This window comes from Macrobrachium nipponense, chromosome 3 (genome assembly GCF_015104395.2).
Source record: "Macrobrachium nipponense isolate FS-2020 chromosome 3, ASM1510439v2, whole genome shotgun sequence".
Taxonomy (NCBI): Eukaryota; Metazoa; Arthropoda; class Malacostraca; order Decapoda; family Palaemonidae; genus Macrobrachium; species Macrobrachium nipponense.
Genome location: NC_087202.1, coordinates 136,288,398 through 136,293,929, shown reverse-complemented (window position 1 = coordinate 136,293,929; position 5,532 = coordinate 136,288,398). Strand labels below are relative to the sequence as shown.

Below are 5,532 nucleotides of genomic sequence, written 5' to 3'. Positions count from 1 at the left end.
AACTATTGTAAAACCAAGTAATTATTTCTCTCTAATGCCTGAGTTATTTATATGGCTAAAAGATTTTTTATTTTCTGTGAAAGGCCTTTGTGCCCACACTTTAAAACCAACATTTAAAAAAAAAAAAATATATATATATATATAAAACAATATTCCAACGACCATATGTCTGCCCAATAAACGCGGATATATTTTTCCATTCTTTGAAATGAATTCTGTGGAATTGGACGCAATGTGAAGAATGTTTATTGTTGTAGAAACAGTAATGCTCCTCCCATCGTTTGTATCTAGCACAAAGGCGCAATGCTCATTGTTATACAATGAGCTGTGCACCGCCGAATGGATAGATATTTACTCGAATTCATTGTATTCCTCGCGTTTTCTACTACTCTGTTCTCCCATTATTCTTGGTGTTAAGGACCCATTATTCTTTATGGCTAAGGTTCCTACGGATATCTTTCATTTTTTGTCAATGTTAATTCTTTTTCCACAAAGCTTATTCCTTAACTGGTCCGTCTTCATTGAAGCTATTTTGTCAAATGTGTTTCAGATGTCGAATGATACTCATTTCCAATGAATGTGATCTATCGTTATGAAACATTCAGTCACATAATCTTATTCAATTTCCCTCCATGACGTACCGGTAACAAATATTTCTCTCCGTTGGATTGGAGCGCAATGACTACTTTCGTTATGACATAAGTGTGTGATAAAAAAATCTATCAATTCCCAGCCTAGAACATTAAAGGAAGCACGGTAGAGAGCTTCCATTTTCAAGGGGGCAGAGAATGGTCTCGATTGCTGAACCAAAAGACTAGAAGCTTATTTCGAATTTCGAAATGAACCATCAATATTGTCAAAGAGATTTCGGGGCGAAATGTGGAATTGTAGATCGGTGGAATTTTACACAATTCTCGCGCGTTCTGGCGGGTGTTTAAAATCTAACAATATGGGTTATGATAGTCTTACCTTGTGTTTTTATAGTCTTCTAAATGGAGTGCTGGAATAAACTCCGTGCACCAAACGAGCCTCTGAAAATAAGAGAGAGCACTATTATAAAAACACATATAGAACTTTGCAGGCTATTGCATGGTTTCCCAGCTTTGAGAAGGCGACTGTGGCCTCGCTACTGTTTGACGCTTCTGAAAGTCCTCGCCTCCATTACCCTTTTATACAGCAAATGCTTCCTTCTTTTCCTACGTGCTTTTGCTTAAGATAACACTGGCAAAGGAAGAAGAATTAAGCAAACGTACTCAGACGACTCAAGCTCTTTATGACCTCGTATGCAAGGCAAAAGGGGATTTTCTCATGGCTACGCAGATATTTAATCTATAAACAGTCTAATTACTACAGGTGGGACCAATTTGAAAATCAAATAGAAAGCAGATATGAAAAAAGACCTCAGAGAGCTTTTTTTTAATTTAATTTTTTTGGGTCCATGATTGCAGAAAGACTGTGAAGAATTATGGTCAATTCAATTTGAACCATCGAGAATATTCGAAAAATATTTCCTCATCTATGATTTAATAAGAAAGCAGCTCGTGGCACAAAACAATTCAAACTGTTGAAGGAGGCCAGTCAGAAGGAATATTAAGTTGATAGTCAGGGGGTGTATCAATTAAAGCATAAATTGAGACGTTAATAGAGCAAAGACGGCAGAGAATTCTTATCTGCATCCGGATTTGCAGTGTCTGCTCGATATTGCAGCCAATACGCTTGTAAGTGGGTTCATCATTTCCTTTCTCAGGCGTTGTTCCCTGTTCCGCTGGTCCAATTGCTGCTGAATATGTTGATGTAAGGAATCTTACGGTACGAATTTGCATTTAAGCTATGAAAAGATGAGTAAAGATAAGAAACAGTAGCGAATCTATATTCTGAGGCGCTACAGAGATACTTAGTTCAACAGTAAAAGATGGTAGGAATTAGAAGGTTCAGAAGAATCTCAGATTATAAAGCTCAAGAGATTATAAATATGTTTTCTAAGGGCTACTAACTTGAAATTCTTCGATAGAACCTGAGTCACTTTTTTTTCTATTTTTACATTATTCGAGACAGTTTAAAGATTCGGGAAAACAGAAAACAGACAAAAGAGGAAAATAATAACAAAGCTTGGAAGACGTGTTTTTAGATATGTCGAAGCTGTTATAAACATATTATCTTTGGAATTGAATTTTATTGATTTTAATTTTTATTAGAAATAACTTGTAATTGGATGCTTTAAATATTTCCCTTAATCATTTGAATTCTACTAAGACAAGCACGTAAAGGGGAAAAGACAACAGCTCTCTCTCTCTCTCTCTCTCTCTCTCTCTCTCTCTCTCTCTCTCTCTCTCTCCATTCAAATTATAAAATAAACCTTTCAACTTTCCTAAAATCTTTAAAATCTTTCTCATCCTCTACTTCTGTTTCATTGTCGAGACATTTTTATGAACTTGTCATTCTCTAATCAGTTCGCTCTCCACCCAACTTTTGCAAGCAATACATTTTAAGATCTTTTTATGCTTGAAACTAAATCACCAACTTTCGATGACTGCCTGATTTTATGCACTTTCGAATGTCTGTGCTTTGAGCGTGTAATTGCTCCCGGAATTTTTCTTGCGCAAGCATATATACATTTGTCATTAATGTTTGAATAACCGTTTAGTCCCGACCCTTTTCGTGACTTGAAGCACACTAACACTGAAAGAATCCGCGCCATCTAAGTTTCATAAGATTCTTTCTCGTCATTTTAATGCAAAGCAAATCGTTCGCCGAATAAAACTGCCTCGCACTGCGTCTGCTGAGAAGTCCCGGCGAACAGAATAGTCTGTAATATTGGCTTCAGAAGATAAGAACTTCGAAGGGCCACTTCTACGGGAAAGGCTTCTTCGTTCGACATGTCTCCTCAGAGATCTTTCTGAGACATGATTGCCTTCGAACGTGTCTTTTCAAAGGGTGGTGTTTTTCTTCCTCATGTTAAACTCACGTCATCTTGTCACGTCTTTTTTAGCCGTGATTTTATTTCTCTAATGTTTGTTTAAGCAGGTGGTGTGAGAGAGCTCGGAGTGGAAGGGGGCGAGGAGAAGAAGGTACAGGATAGAAGGGGACAGGGAGGAGGAGGAATGAGAGAAGAATTAAGCGGAGGAGGAGAGGCAGTTTTCAAGATGAAGATCCTGTTTTGGGGATTATTATTATTATTATTATTATTATTATTATTATTATTATTATTATTATTATTATTATTATTATTATTATTCCTCGCTTGAGCCGGGTCTCAAGCTACTTTAGCCATGTCCATTATTATTATTATTATTAATACCGAATAGGAAAAATGATTGAGGATGTTACATAACATACCACAAACTAACAACCTTATGAGAAAATAGCGAAGACAGGAAAAAAGAGAAAAATAGATTATATACATTATTGATAAGCCATAAAAGTCAGAAGAAAATAAAAGAGAAACTAGTGGTGCATAAAGTGGAAATAATTACTTAGGATTGAGGTGACGCTGAACAGGATAGCAAAAAATTTTGGAAATGGGGGAAAGGACAGGAGAGGAAAAGCTTTGTTTAAAAATAAATAAATAAATAAATAAATAAATAAATAAATAAATAAATAAATAAATAAATAAATAAATAGATAAAAAAAAAACTCGCGATATGTACCGTGAGTGGATACATTCATAAAATAATTAATCTAAAATCCATCATTCCATTTTGGCTAAATTCTCAGTCGCACGGGATTTAAACTATATCCGAAACGATAAAAAAAAAAAAATAAAATAAAAAAATTCAGGAGTCTTACCCCTTCAACCTCTTCTTATATCTTTCTTCTCCCCTTCACTTTTTATTCTTATTATAATTACTAATCACCTTCATCCCTTTTTTCGGTGAATGATTAATAATCCCTGTTGTCTTACACATGAATTATTTTCGTTCTTTTGTTGTTAATTTAATATCATGTCCTTATTTGAACACGCAAGCTTTTTGCTTTATCAGTGTAAAATCTTTGTTATCTTCCGTCTATATTACTCCGTAAGTCTCAGCTCGTAATAGATTTCTTCATCCTTCTATTTCGCTAATGTTAACAACTTGCATGCGTAAATGTATAGTTCGTCGTATTCGCATATAAAATCTATAAAATATTTCTCTCTCTCTCTCTCTCTCTCTCTCTCTCTCTCTCTCTCTCGGATGTGGTTTTTTTCTCTCTCCTTCTCTCTTTCTTGAAAATCCCAGAGTTCTCTATCCACCGTATTGAAGTTAGCGAGGGGGTATGGGGGTGAAATGTGTACCTATGTCAGACACCATTTGAGGGCGAAGCTATGAGACCTCGGCACATCGAGGACCTTAGGATGGCCAATTCAATATAGCAAATTTCCTTCCTGGCTGTGTATACCGTCATCCCGATCCCCGGCTCCTCATGTCCTCAACGAGAACTATGATTATATTTCTGATGTTTGGTACCACGCGTCTGAGAAACAAACCTCTCAATGATAACCTTCTCTCGCCATATAACAGAATGAGAAACATTATCAAAACCCTCCACTTGAGCCACTTGGCAACAAAACCAACTCGTATTGCAACTACCTCCCCAACTCTCTTGGATCTGATTATTATCAATAGACCTCATTTTGTTACGCATTCTGATGTCTTGCTTCGTTCAGCTGGTGATCATGTTTCAACAACAAATATTAATATCAGAAAAGTAAAGCGTACTCCAACTGCTATAACATTTCGCTGTCTCAAGAATGATTCCCAGAATTACCTCTGTGAACTCTTCTTGAATGACTGCTGTTCCTTAAATACTATCTTATTTACTGATGACGTGCACCATCAGGTTCATTCTTTTAACATTACTTTTATGAATTGTTTGGACATCTGTGCTCCTTTTATTATGAGAGTAATGAGAAGCCCTGCTGCCCCTTGGATCGAAACCGAAATGAAAGATGCAATGAGATTTAAAGACACTCGACTAAAGGAATTTAAACTTAATATACAGGACCCAAATGTTGAAAATAATTACAAAAAGGAGAGGAAAAACATCAAGGTCATGTTGTCTAATAAGAAGAAAAACTATTACAAGGACGAATTCACTAAATGCAAGGGTATCATGAGGGGAGCATGGAAATGCCATCAATAAAGTAATAATACCTCCAAACAAAAAGTCTCCTGGGTCTCTTGAAAACGTAGATATTGATGCTCAGAAGAGAGCAGGTGATTTGAATCAATATTTGGCTAATGTTGGAAACGAAACGTAAGCCAGATCACAGGAGAATATATGCATGCCAATCAACCCCATTACAATCTGTCCTCCACATCATTATTTACAAGAAATAAAGTCAGACCTCAGCCAGTTGTTATCGGCACTCTGATTTTTGTAGTAAAACATCTGAAACCCAAAAACTTTCGTGGGTCTGACGGAATCCGTTTCCAATTTTAATTGACACTCTGCCCGTCACAACTTTCTACATTCTGGTTATAGTCAACACCTCAATTGTTACAGGCATCGACCCTGACTCCTGGAAACATTCTTACGCAGTTCTCGTTTACA

The 5,532-nt window shown here is 36.3% G+C and overlaps 1 long non-coding RNA gene across 1 annotated transcript in view; it reads right to left on the bottom strand.

Moving 5' to 3' along the window:
- Nucleotides 1-633: 633 nt before the first annotated feature.
- Nucleotides 634-5,532, bottom strand: part of LOC135222297 (uncharacterized) — a 483,656-nt gene continuing 478,757 nt past the window's right edge. Inside the window, exon 3 of the long non-coding RNA XR_010316271.1 lies at nt 634-1,031. This is a non-coding gene — a long non-coding RNA (uncharacterized LOC135222297). The remainder of the gene's footprint in view (nt 1,032-5,532) is intronic.